Genomic DNA, 14,015 nt, shown 5'->3' on the forward strand with positions numbered 1-14,015 from the left:
ATTTTGAGTATAGATAAAGATGATGTACTAATTTTTAACTTGTTTTTGTTTTGATATATTATCGTTGTGAATGTGATTCGTGTTTCAAATTCTGATTGAAAATAGCCTAGACCTACCATTGCTGTGATTTAATAGACCAAACATACAAAGATTATCGAATGTTATATTCTACAGCCACTTATTAAGTAAGTTGTCGTTTTCTTTCATTCTTAAATTAAATAATTAATTCGTTCTCTCTCTCTCTCTCTCTCTCTCTCTCTCTCTCTCTCTCTCTCTCTCTCTCTCTCTCTCTCTCTACCAAATCATATCAAGTTGTTTTGGGTATATTTGTTTTTGTTTTTTCTCTGAAGGCAAACCAACTTTCCTCGGGATTGAGATTACTAATAATGGGGAATTTCCGATATTAATTCAGCTCCATAACCTTTGATCGGGATTGCCAATTTGATGTTTGAAATGCCATTTCGAATTTATTAGAATATACGAAGTTTTATCTTTTGTGTGCAAGAAATGTTCGGTTTTTATAAACATGAAATCAAGTTATTTACTCATGGCAGCACTAAGTTTAATTTTAGGAGAAAAATTGATACTTAAAAAGATTTGGCATTTTATTCCTTCAATCGAGCATATTTCTTTTTACTTGCCTGGCATATTTTGCAACATTATAATATATATATATATATATATATATATTATATATATATATATATATATATATATTATATATATATATTAATTTTCACAATGTTTGGGACAGTCTACATTAATGTTTCAGGCTTAATTAGCCATCGTCAGGACTGAGTTGGTTTGTTGACTGTTGTTGTTTGTTGAAGTGGTGGACCACTTCAACAAACAACAACAGTCAACAAACCAACTCAGTCCTGACGATGGCTAATTAAGCCTGAAACATTAATGTAGACTGTCTCAAACATTGTGGTAAATAGTTTTAAAAAAATAATTCGCTCCATTACTACATGTCGGGCACTTTTCGTACCATATTTGTATCAAACACGATTCAATATATATATATATATATATATATATATATATATATATATATATATATATATATATATATATATATATATATATATATATATATACTTTATTCATCAATAAAAAATAATTTTGATGGAAATTCGAAAATAGAAATATCCAAAGGTAGATATAAATTGCTATTGTCTGTTTCCCGTTATAGAAACCAGGATAAACTCCGGATCCATGAGCCATATGGCTCTGAAGGGCTACTTTTTCTATAATGTTGAACCGACAATAGCAAATGCTTTCATCCGCTAATTTTGGATAGGTTTTTAATCAATTGCAAAGAACTTTCCGTCAGATTTAACACTGGAGGTACCCATTCGCTGTTTGGTGGACAGGAGTGGGCGGATAGTCTGAAAAGAATAAGCCATTTCACACGGGATGGATCGATGCCGATACCTTTGCGTGTAAATTTAGTGCTTTACCATCTGAGTCATCGTAAAATTAAAGTGTTGAGACACGTGAAAAGTTGGAAGTAAATGCAGTATAATGGAAGAAAATTGTTTTAGGGGCGAACGTGAATACGGCGTTACTGGCAGTTTAGACTGTAAAAAGTATAGTACAAAAATGAACGTGTATACGATGTGACTAGCAAGTGTAGACTGTAAAAAGTATAGTACAATGAACATGTAAACGACGTTACTAGCAGTTTAGACTGTAAAAAGTATAGTACAAATGAACGTGTATACGAAGTGACTAGTAACTTTACACTGTAAAAAGTATAATACAAATGAACGTTAATACGACGTTACTAGCAGTTTAGACTGTAAGAAGTATAGTATAAATGAACGTGTATACCAAGTGACTAGCAGTTGAGACTGTAAAAATTATAGTACAATTAATGAACGTATATACGAAGTGACTAGCAATTTAGACTGTAAAGAGTATAGTACAAATAACGTGAATACGACGTTACTAGCAGCTTAGACCGTAAAACGTATAGTACAAATGAACGTGTTACGAAGTGACTAGCAAGTTTAGACTGTAAAAAGTATAGTACAAATTATGAGCGTGTATACGAATTGACTAGCAAGTTTATACTGTAAAAAGAATAGTACAAATGAACCTGAATACGAAGTTACTAGCAAGTTTAGACTGTAAAACGTAAAGTACAAATGAACGTGTATACGAAGTGACTAGCAACTTTACACTGTAAAAAGTATAATACAAATGAACGTTAATACGACGTTACTAGCAGTTTAGACTGTAAGAAGTATAGTACAAATGAACGTGTATACCAAGTGACTAGCAGTTGAGACTGTAAAAATTATAGTACAATTAATGAACGTATATACGAAGTGACTAGCAATTTAGACTGTAAATAGTATAGTACAAATGAACGTGAATACGACGTTACTAGCAGCTTAGACCGTAAAACGTATAGTACAAATGAACGTGTTACGAAGTGACTAGCAAGTTTAGACTGTAAAAAGTATAGTACAAATTATGAGCGTTTATACGAATTGACTAGCAAGTTTATACTGTAAAAAGAATAGTACAAATGAACCTGAATACGAAGTGACTAGCAAGTTTAGACTGTAAAACGTATAGTACAAATGAACGTGAATACAAAGTGACTAGCAAGTTTAGACTGTAAAAAGAATAGTACAAATGAACCTGAATACGAAGTGACTAGCAGGTTTAGACTGTAAAACGTATAGTATAAATGAACATGAATCGAATACGAAGTTATTTCCAAGTTTAAACTATAAAACGTATAATACAAATGAACCTGAATACGAAGTTATTTCCAAGTTTAAACTGTAAAACGTATAGTATAAATGAACATGAATACGAAGTTATTTCCACGTTTAAACTGTAAAAAGTATAGTACAAATTAGATTATAACATCTTCAAATAATAAAAGAATGAAATACTAAACACGTTATATTTCGGACTCTAAACCCTTCCTCGTTTGATAATGAAAACAGTCAGAACGATAAATCCAGATGGACAATGAGAATATATCAACGAATGTCAGGTCGGGATGAACAATGACGATAAGATGGAGATAGGGTCTTTTCCCCAACGTTTTTCTCTACCAGACGTGTCAAGGTAATGAATTATTATTATCTCATCCGTTACTTTAACCAGATTTTACTGTATTTTCTAACGTTTTTTCGTTTCTTTTTTAGGATTATTAAACAAACATTGGTGGGGCACTTTTGAAGATCTCACGCCAATTTCTTCTTGACAACCTTGAAGACGAGCCCCCTGGCGTTACGTCACAGATAAATCATGACAACCTTGAATACGAACCCCCTGGCATAACATCACAGATAAATTATAACAACAATGAAGACGAACCCCCTGGCATTTCGTCACAGATAAATCATGAAAAAGTTGAAGACGAACACCCTTGTAAGTCATACATAAAATCAATAATAGAAAAAAATAAGATGTTACATAAAATCATGTCAGCTAAACGGGCTCAAAGCTTCTAGCCTCCTTCATAAGTCGGGGGGAAAAACGAAGAATGGTGACATTTTGTTGATTGTAGTAAGTGTTCCTTCCGAGCCATAAGGTGCAAGTAACCAGAGTTTATCCCGGTTTTTATACCAGTAAAAGGACATTGGCAACTGTTTATAATCTAAGGATAGAGCACGTCTGTTGCAAAGAATTTCCGGCACATCTGACAGATCCAGCTACTCGATCACTGTCGCGGGTAAAAATAAAACTCGATTTCACCCAGGATTACATCCGGGATCGATCCAATTGTCTCTCAAGTTTCTCGTTTAGTCAATGGTAGCAAAAGAAAGATGATAATGATGATATTAATAATAATAATAATAATAATAATAATAATAATAATAATAATAATAATAATAATAATAATATAATATAATAATAATAATAATAATAATAATAATAATAATAATAATAATAATAATAATAATAATATAATAATAATAATAATAATAATAATGATAATAATAATAAATATGATAATGATAATAATAATAATAATAATAATAATAATAATAATAATAATAATAATAATAATAATAATAATAATAATAATAATAATGATAATAATAATAAATATGATAATGATAATAATATTAATAATAATAATAATAATAATAATAATAATAATAATAATAATAATATTAATAATAATAATAATAATAATAATAATAATAATAATAATAATAATAATAATAATAATAATAATAATAATAATAATAATATGATGATGATAATAATAATAATAATAATAATAATAATAATAATAATAATAATAATAATAATAATAATAATAATAATAATAATAATAATAAATAATAATAATAATAATAATATCCTTGATTTGAATTATATATATATTTATTTATATATATATATATTATACGTTATATAAATATATATATTATACGTTATATAAATATATATTTTATATATATTATACTTATTGTTCGAGTTTGATGATTTAAATTTTGTTTGTTCATGTTTTGTTGATATCTGTTTGAATATATATATCATTATATATACATCTGTTTTCAAAATTGTTTTTATTACCTTGATTTGAATTATATATAACATACATTTTGTAATAAATATATGTTTTATATATATTACATTTATTGTTCGAGTTTAATGATTTAAATTTTGTTAGTTCATGTTCTGTTGAGTTCTATACACATACAGGGCCAGGGTAAAACCAAGTAATCTCATACTGTGTGGGGTTCCTGACCTCCCATAGTTGGCAGGGAGGTATATGCTATGTCTTCTATCCCCCTTTGCCCTATGTATGTTTTCCAACATGCTTTCTGTCTTTGTCTTGAATGAAATTACTTGGTTTTGTCCTGGCCCTGGCTGGGAGGGAAACAGTCAAATGTATAGTTAGTTTTGGGAGATGTTATTTTTTTCCTTGTGGATCATCTCTCTGTTATGCTCTGTATTATGTTTTGTTTATGCATTATATATGATTTGTAAACATTTGAGTGTGTTCCTGTTAGTGGGGACCTATGCTTGTATCTGGAAGAGACTTTTAGTGATCTCAAGCTAAGTATACTTTGATAGTGTGCTCTTGGAATCTACATCTGTTCCCTATTTGAACCAATTCCCCTTTGTCTGCCATATTCTTGGATACTTAATTGTAATTCTTCTCGAACTTTTTACTGGGTGAGGTTCCTGTTCTCCCATAGTGGGCAGGGAGGTACTTACTGTGTCTTCTATTCCCCTACATCTGGTTTCCAACATGCTTTCTGTATAGCTGCCAACCGTTCCGTTAAAAACGGATTTGTTCCGTATTTAACTTCCTGAATCTGTATGTCCGTATTTTTAGTTCAAAATCCGTATTTTGTAATTTTTGGCTAATTTGTGGTAATCAAGGCATGTGAGCATAATTTATTATTATTTCTATTATTATTATTATTATTATATTATTACTATTTCTACTACTATTATTGTTATTATTATTATTGATGTCCAGCGAGAGATGATGGACAGGGTTTCAATCAGCACTTTGTAGCTATTTAATTTGAATTATGCCTCTATCATAAATGATTTTCAACAATTAAAAAAATTCCTGTTGTTTATATGACACCTGTTTTTAACTAAAACCGTTCTTAATGTATTGGAGATTTGCATAAAATATGCATATTAGCCTCGAATATACTTTTAGTGTTCTCAGACTTTCACTATTTGTTACAAATATTGTATTAATTAAAAATAAAATTAAAGCAACATCTTTGAATGGAAGGTATTCAATCAGAAAATTAATTGATTATATTGATTAAACATTACAATGATTATTTCCCTTTATTAATTTATGAAATATAAATTCAATCTCTTTTTTTTTTAAATGTTGATCTGATTCTAGTTTGTTTTTTTTTAAAGCAAGCTTTTATAACGATTTTAGTTCAAGATAATTAAGTATTCTCCATTTTTTAGGTGTGTTTATTTTGTCAAAGTAAAGAGGTTGGAATTCTCCAATATTTAGAGGTTCATTTTGCTACAACTACTATTATAGTGTACTACTAAAAGACCATTATGTTGCATGAAGGAAAATATATATGCAATCTCCTACTTTTTAGCCGAACTCACATAATTTTTACCCCAAAACGCCCTCTCAAGTGATGTACCAGGTTGGCAGTTATGCATTTCTAAACATTCTAAGTTATTTCATTTATTTTACAATTGTGCTTTTTTTACGATAACTACTATGGTACTAGTGTGCATCTTGTGTGAGTGTGTCTATGTCAATATTGTATTGTTATAAATGTGTAACCAAATGACAAATTGCCACTTTTTTTGGGGACAATAAAGATATATTATTATTATTATTATTATTATTATTATTATTATATTATTATTATTATTATTATTATTATTATTATTATTATTATTATTATTATTATTTACTATTATTATTATTATTATTATTATTATTATTATTATTATTATTATTATTATTATTATTATTATTATTATTATTATTATTATTATTATTATTATTATTATTATTATTATTATTATCAAAGTTGAGGCAATTGGATTCTTTCATTATTTTGTCTGTTCTTAAATTTTGGATAGTGTCATTTCATAACGATTCAAATGTGTTGGAACTAGACCCGATAATTTAGCAACATTTGGACTAGCCTCTGTTATCTTAAACTTGTTAGTGTTAGTAGTAGTAAAGGCTGACTTTATATATTGTGACTCGTTTTTAAAAAAAAGGAGGGGGGGGGCACGTCGTCTCCTCATCCCAGGCCAAATTGGCGTTCCTTATTTTGTTTTTCAAAAGTTGGCAGCTATGACAGAAATTCTGTCTTTGTCTTGGAATGATATTACTTTTAAATATATACACACAAGGTCGGACTAAAGGCCATAGGTATGGCCTATCTCAATTTATCAAATTAATATATAAAGTGTTGCTATTGGTTCTTGGTCGTATATTTTTACATTTCTGTGCATTTGCATATATTATATTGTCGCCACAGATTCTCAACTTCGTGTTTATACATTTTCATGCATGCCACTTGTGTAAACGAATTTCCATTTTTTTTGGATGAATAAAGTATATCTTATCTTGGTTTTCTCCTGGTCCTGGCCGGGTGCCCTGGCAGAGAGGGATACAGTCAAATGTATAGTTAGTTTTGGGAGATGATATTTTATTCCTTGTAAACATCTCTTTGTTATGCATTGTATTATGTTTTCTTTATATTATATATGATTTGTAAAACATTTGAGTGTATTCCTCTTAATGGGAACCTGTGCTTGTGTCTGGATGAGACTTTAAGTAATCTCAAACTAAGTACTTTGATAGTGTGCTCTTGGAATCTACACCTGTTTCTTATTTGAACCAAATCCCCACTGTCTTACCTTTTCTTGGGTGCTTTAATTGTAATTCTAGAACTTTTCACTATTCCATTTTCTTCCTTTTTACTGGCGCTGATATGACCTAAATGCGTTGCAGATGCAAGCGCCATAAAACCCTTAAAAACAATAAAAACAACAAGTATTCTCATTCCACGAGTAAGTGCCACTCTGCCCATAATGAGAGGCCAGGAACCCCTCCCAGCTTTGGTTTTAAGGGTTTTACGGCGTTAGCAACACACTTAGTAACAAGGAAGAAAATGGGATACTAAAAACATTCTAGGTGTACAATTAAAAGGACTTAATGAAAAAGAAAGGCAAGGGGAAATGGTTCAAATGGGGAACAGATGTAGATTTTATGAGCACACTATCAGTGTACTTAGTTGAGATCGCCTAAAAGTCTCATCCAGACACCAGAACAAGATCCCACTATGAGGAATACACTCAAATGTTCAATATGTCAAGAATGAAAAAAAAATAACAGTACATAACAGAGATGATTTACAAGACAAAAAATATCATCTCCCAAAACTATAACTATAAATGTGACGGTTTCCCTCTCAGCCAAGGACTCCGGCCAGAGTCAGGAAAAAAACAAGTAATCTTATTCCAAGACCGAGACAGAAAGCAACATTGGAAAACAGACAGATACAGGGGATAGAAGACACAGAAAGTACCCCCTGCCCACTATGGGAAGTCGGAAACCCCACCCAGTATTGTGAATAATAATATTAGGTTTATTGCAGTTATTGTACCCGTTAACAGACTTGGAATATTTCTGAAAGGAAATAATTGCCACAAATCTAAACAATCTCTTATTGGTCCAACATTCAAGAGGCAACCTTTTTCAATTAGCCAAAGGGATCACTGTTTACGAATTATACTCGTGTGTGTATAAATGAAGTGGCCATTTCATTGTCAGTACTGATCCTCAGGTGCTGGCGCCTGCTGGACAGTACTTACAAATACCAAGTTAAAGATTTTCACTCATTGGGCGAGAAGAACGATCACGTGATCAAATTCTCTTTCCCGTTCTTTCGCCACAACAATTGGATTCAATAGTCTGATGTCACGTTGCCCATCAACGACGAGCAGCGTGGTTCTAAACAACGAAAATTGGTACTTTTTATTCTTCATGTTGGCTAGAATTTTTCATATGTCATGTGATCAGAATGTATAAAAGTCAAAACATGATCATATTTATAATGTTTTTCTCCTCTGGATAAACTTTTATGTTCGTCGGAGAAATATTTCATAAGGGCGTCCGCCATTGTTTCGATAGTTTAGAGCCAGTTACTAAGTTACCATGCGTCATTACGAGGGAAGCGACGTCATGACTGTTGAAGCGTATTCAGAACGAATATTGAGCCCGCCTTTCACGTTAGAAGATAAAAACGGTTAGGAATAATTTTGCTTTGATTCATCGATTTGCGACAATGTTGTAGAAATTGCGATTTGATCATTTATTATTCGCGGGTGTAAATCGTTGACATTGCACTTTGTTTGGTAAAAAAAAATCGGACAAAAATTACGACTTTGGTGATGAAAAATAACTTTGATGACAATGATGCAAAATTTAAAAAGTTATGAATAATTTATAGCGCCCTTATTTGTGGGCCGATTTTGTAATTCGTGATCAATTTTATTGTAATAGAGAGATAGGAACTTCCGAATTATTTTTTCTAATGCGAAATTATTATTTTGTATTATTTAGCACCAAGAAAAATGTTTGGTAAATAAAAATGTTACCCTCTTTGGTCTACTGCCACCACCTATCTGGCCCCCGCGGTATTTTGCACAGTTTGAGGCCTCAAAGTTAGGGAAATTTTTCTGATTTGCATTGCAACCACAAAATCTGCACGTTTTGCAATTTTTTTTACAAATTCTTTGATTTTTTATTTTTTTATTTATTTCTTTTGCGAAATTGGCGTTCGTCATCACTACTACTACTACTGCAACCACCACCACCATATCATCATCATTACCACTACTACTACAACCACCACGACCACATCATCATCACGACCACTACTACTACAACCACCACAACCACATCGTCATCACTACCACTACTACTGCAACCACCACCACCTTATCATCATTACCACTACTACTACAACCACCACCATCACATCATCCTCACTACCACAACTACTACAACTACAACCACCACCACATCATCATCACTACCACTACTGCTACAACTACAATCATCACCACCACCACCACCACATCATCATCACTATCACTACTGCTACAACTACAATCATCACCACCACCACCACCACCACCACATCATCATCACTGTCACTACTACTACAACTACAACCACCACCACCACATCATCATCAATACCACACTACAATCACCAACACCACATCATCCTCACTATCACCAGTACAACAATCACTACCATTAGGTTTTGGAGCTTTACTTCATTTGAAATAAGGAAACTTCGGAATTGTATTTGGCATTGTGTTTATATATCATAATATAATTCTAATCAGTTATCTGTTTAGAACTAGATACTATACAATATGTATGCCAAATACCATCCCAATTCTCTTTTCTTGTGTGCGGGAATTTCTCTCTAGGCATTGAAATTCCTACAGTGGTGTCTGAAATTCCTGTGAGCCAAATTTAAAGTTGGTGTCTCTTTGCTATCGTGATGCAGTGAGTGTAAGAGAGTCATCACTACACACATAAACAACAGAAACAATTTAAAAACATGACTATGACACGTAACCACTCACACACGAGGCTATACTATTTATCCTTTTCTCTATATAGAACAGGACAAGACAAACAAGAGCTTGACTCTCTCTACACTTCGCATTGATGTTTATTGTCTGACGAGTTCAACTCTCGGTCGACCTGCCAATATTCCTTTTTGGACGTAATCATTAATAGAATGTTGTGTGGTTTTGACCGTAAAGAAAACCTTAAGAAGTCACATTTATATATTTTAGAGACATCGTTTTGAATAATTTTGAGTTAAACGAGCGAGCAGGAAGTTATTTTCTTAGATTTCATGAACGGCCGTCAGCGCTTGTTTACTATAGTAACGCAATTCCCAGCCCATGTCTTAATGGCGGATTGTTTTCTTATCGAGGCCGCTGGTTGGCTAGCCAATAAGAGCACCGTACGGTTTCCATTGGGTAAATTCCTTGGATACAACATATTTAGAAACCTGCAAAATTTACTTATTTTCTTCTGCAAAATTATGAAGTATTCTTTTTTATTTAAACCGCAGGGTCAGATCTATTCGTGTAAAATTTTGAGTCAAGCGTCACAAAGTCTTCGACCAATCACAGGCTCTCTAATCTGTCGGCCGCTTCTGTTTTGCAAAAAAATATATTAGTAGGGGGAAATTAGGCTAAAACCGTTCAAATACGGGTTGAAAGCATGCAAATTTGCATACAGGTTACCAAGGCCCATAAAAAACCCATCTGCTATAGAACCACTCTGGCAATCAATCATAACGTTTCGGTTTAAGGCCTTAAATTTTCCATATTACAGCTATATTAAACAAGGGAAATAACTGTGTAAATACATATATTTTCTTCATATTCATTGTATTAGGGGAAGTTGAGCTAACACCGTGCACATTAGAAATGAAAGCATAAAAATTGGCATACAGGTAGCTAAGACCCATATAAATGATACCTCCTATAGAACCACTCGCAACTTATTATAACAGTGCGTTTTTAGCACATTTACTTTTCCCTATATAGCATTAGAACTTATCCAAAGAAAATTACAACGAGAATACAATGTGCGTTCAATAATTTAAATATATTGTTGACCTTTGACAGTAGCTAGCAAATGGCTCCGGGTGGGAACAGTGCAGACAATGGACGTTTCGGGGAAACAACCCTTTGTCAGCAAAAGGAACGTTGAAAACATAAAAACAAAATGTAGTAGGAATTGTAGCGTGTGTATTCCTGGGTGGTTGAAGCACGTACATGATTTCCTTTATTTTCAATGCTTCTTTTTGCATTTGTTTTTTTTTTCTTCAGATTGTGCTTTGCTCAAAAATCCGAGTCTTGTGTTGAAGAAAATTGCACCAGAAATTTCTCCAAAGTATGCCAGAAGTGATCCTTCACCCGGGTATTTTCCCATAATTTTATCTAGAGCTACTCTCTGAACAAAATCTTTCGTAACTTCATTGATAACGGGATTGTACTGGGAAACCTGTTTTGGCCTCACGGAAATCTTCTGCACTGGAGCTCGAAGTTCCCACCACTCTGGGCCTTGAACATTCATTAGATTGGGTGGCGTTTTGGTTCGTTTATAGAATACTTCTAAAATTTCCAAATTGGGTCTGATGGGATATTTCCCCTCGTTTCGCATCAGCATTGCAATGTATTTGGGATCACTGATCATAAATGTGGGGACTTTTTATCGAATTTTGAATATTGACCCGTGTTTTTTTAATAATGTCGTCTAAAAGGAGATTTATCGTTCCATGAGTGAACTTGGTAAACGGTTTTATATGGAAAAGGAATCCAATATAAGGCAAGTTGCAAATACCAGTGGGACCTGGAATGGCCTCAAACGGCTTGAGCGGTGTATTTTCTATATTGACTGGTTCTACTGGACAGGAAGTTGTTTTTTGTGTCGCTGAACACAGTCACAACGTGACATTTGATTGCTGATCCGTTATTGATTTTCTGAATCTAAATACCGACACATTTCTTGTAGTTCGCCGAGGTTCAATGTTTCTGACAAATTTAAGGATAAAAAGAAAAAGCTAGTCTTAATAATGTACTAATTTCGTTTATATTGTGTATCTTGTACATCTAACGTTTTGTTTTTATTCTTTTTGTGAAAGATGCCTGCTTGTGTTAAAAGTTGATTAAAGCTTTAGAGAGAATGGTAAATCTTCTTAGTCTCTTTTGTGATCCATATCTACAACAATTTAATCAACTTCTATCTACGATGGTCCGACACCTTCGAACAGCAGTCCTGACAACGGACCCTAGCTCACCCGAGGCGCTGAAGACTTGGCGCCACTGGAAGAGAACATTCGACTTCTTCCTCAACAGTCCCCCAGAAACTTGCAACGCTTGTAAACTTCGTCGATCTTTGTATCTACGAACTCATCGCCGAGTGTGACACTTATGAAGTTTCTATCAATATACTCGAGGCTGTATTTGAAAAACCTAAGAATGAAGTTTTTGCCCGGCATTTACTATCATGTTGCAAGCAAGAATCTGGTCAAACGCTAGACCAATATCTACAAAAACTTTAAAATCTTGCCACGGACTGTAATATCCAAGCTGTTACCACTGAAGTTCACAAAAATGAAGCCATCAGATATGCTTTCATCAGTGGCTTTAGTTCACCTTACATACGCCAACGTCTACTTGAAAAGAACAAACTCGATCTTGACACTGCTTTTGAGGACGCTAGAACTCTTTACATGGTTGAAAAAACAGAGCTTGTCATACCGTTCAGACGGCTGCGGCTGTTGACGAAACACTAGACAATTATAAAACCATTGACAGTACAAACTGGTTCTGGATTCAGTGAAGAAAAATGCTTCTTTTGTGGTTACAAAAACACTCGAAATCCAAATGACCTGCAAGAGAAGCAACTTGCAAGAAATGTGGTTAATAAGGACATTTTGCCAAAGTTTATAAATCTTCCGGTGCCAAAAAGCCCATAGAACTACCATATCCCCTTCTTTGACTTCAGGAAATCCAAACCTCGCAACCATTCCCACTGCGTCCGCCATCAATTGCTTAAAGAAAGCTCAAATAATTGTTCTAGTACATGATATTAAACTCAATGCCTTGGTAGATACCGAAAGCTCTGAAAGTTACATTAACTCTGGTATCGGTAAAGAAAACTGCTTTATGGAGCATTAACATGGCGTCGATAAATCTCACCAAAATGACATGGGCCATAATTTGTATAGTGTCTTTCCTATAAAAAGAGAATGTACACGCAAAAGCTTTCACTCCTGTCTGATCTTTGCGCTGACGTTATCTTAGGTCATGATTTTTTAGGCAAGCACTCTGAAGTCTGCTTCCTGTTCGATGGATCTCAAAACCCACTCAAAATCCTTGAAGTAGTGGCAGCCAATGTGGAAGCTCCTACTCTGTTTGAGAACCTAATCGAAGACTTTAGACATATCGCTAGTAAGTCACGCCGCCATTCCGAGTTGGACGAACGTTTCATAGAGTCAGAAGTGCAGAAGCTCCTCAAGGAGGGTATCATCGAGCCTTCATCATCGCCACGGAGGGCTCAAATGTTGGTTACGAGTGGAGAAAGACACAAAAAGAGACTAGTCATTGACTGTAGTCAAACTATCAATAACTATACTCTACTTGATGCATACCCCTTGCCAAGACTAGATAAGATGACAACGTCTATCTCTAAGTATAGGTATTGCAGTGCCTTTGACCTGAAAAGCGCTTACCTATTTAAAAAAATGACAAGGAATATACTGCTTTCGAGGCGTTTGGAAACCTATATCACTTCAAAAGAATCCTCTTAGGTGTGACTAACGGTGTTTTTGCATTCCAAAGAACGATCGACAACATGCTTCCTTTGCTTACTTGGACAACGTGACTATGTGTGGAGATGACTGGAGTGAACATAATTCTAATGTAAAACGCTTCAAAGAAGTTGCTTAAAACACGGACTTT

At 33.5% G+C, this 14,015-nt stretch overlaps 1 pseudogene; it reads right to left on the bottom strand.

The window, feature by feature from the left end:
- Nucleotides 1-11,340: 11,340 nt before the first annotated feature.
- On the bottom strand, nt 11,341-12,550 carry LOC144979225 (putative cytochrome P450 CYP44; annotated as a pseudogene).
- Nucleotides 12,551-14,015: the final 1,465 nt, after the last annotated feature.

The sequence above is a fragment of the Berghia stephanieae genome, chromosome 9 (genome assembly GCF_034508935.2).
Source record: "Berghia stephanieae isolate SIO BIC M18660-M18661 chromosome 9, UCSD_Bste_1.3, whole genome shotgun sequence".
In the NCBI taxonomy this organism is placed as follows: domain Eukaryota; kingdom Metazoa; phylum Mollusca; class Gastropoda; order Nudibranchia; family Aeolidiidae; genus Berghia; species Berghia stephanieae.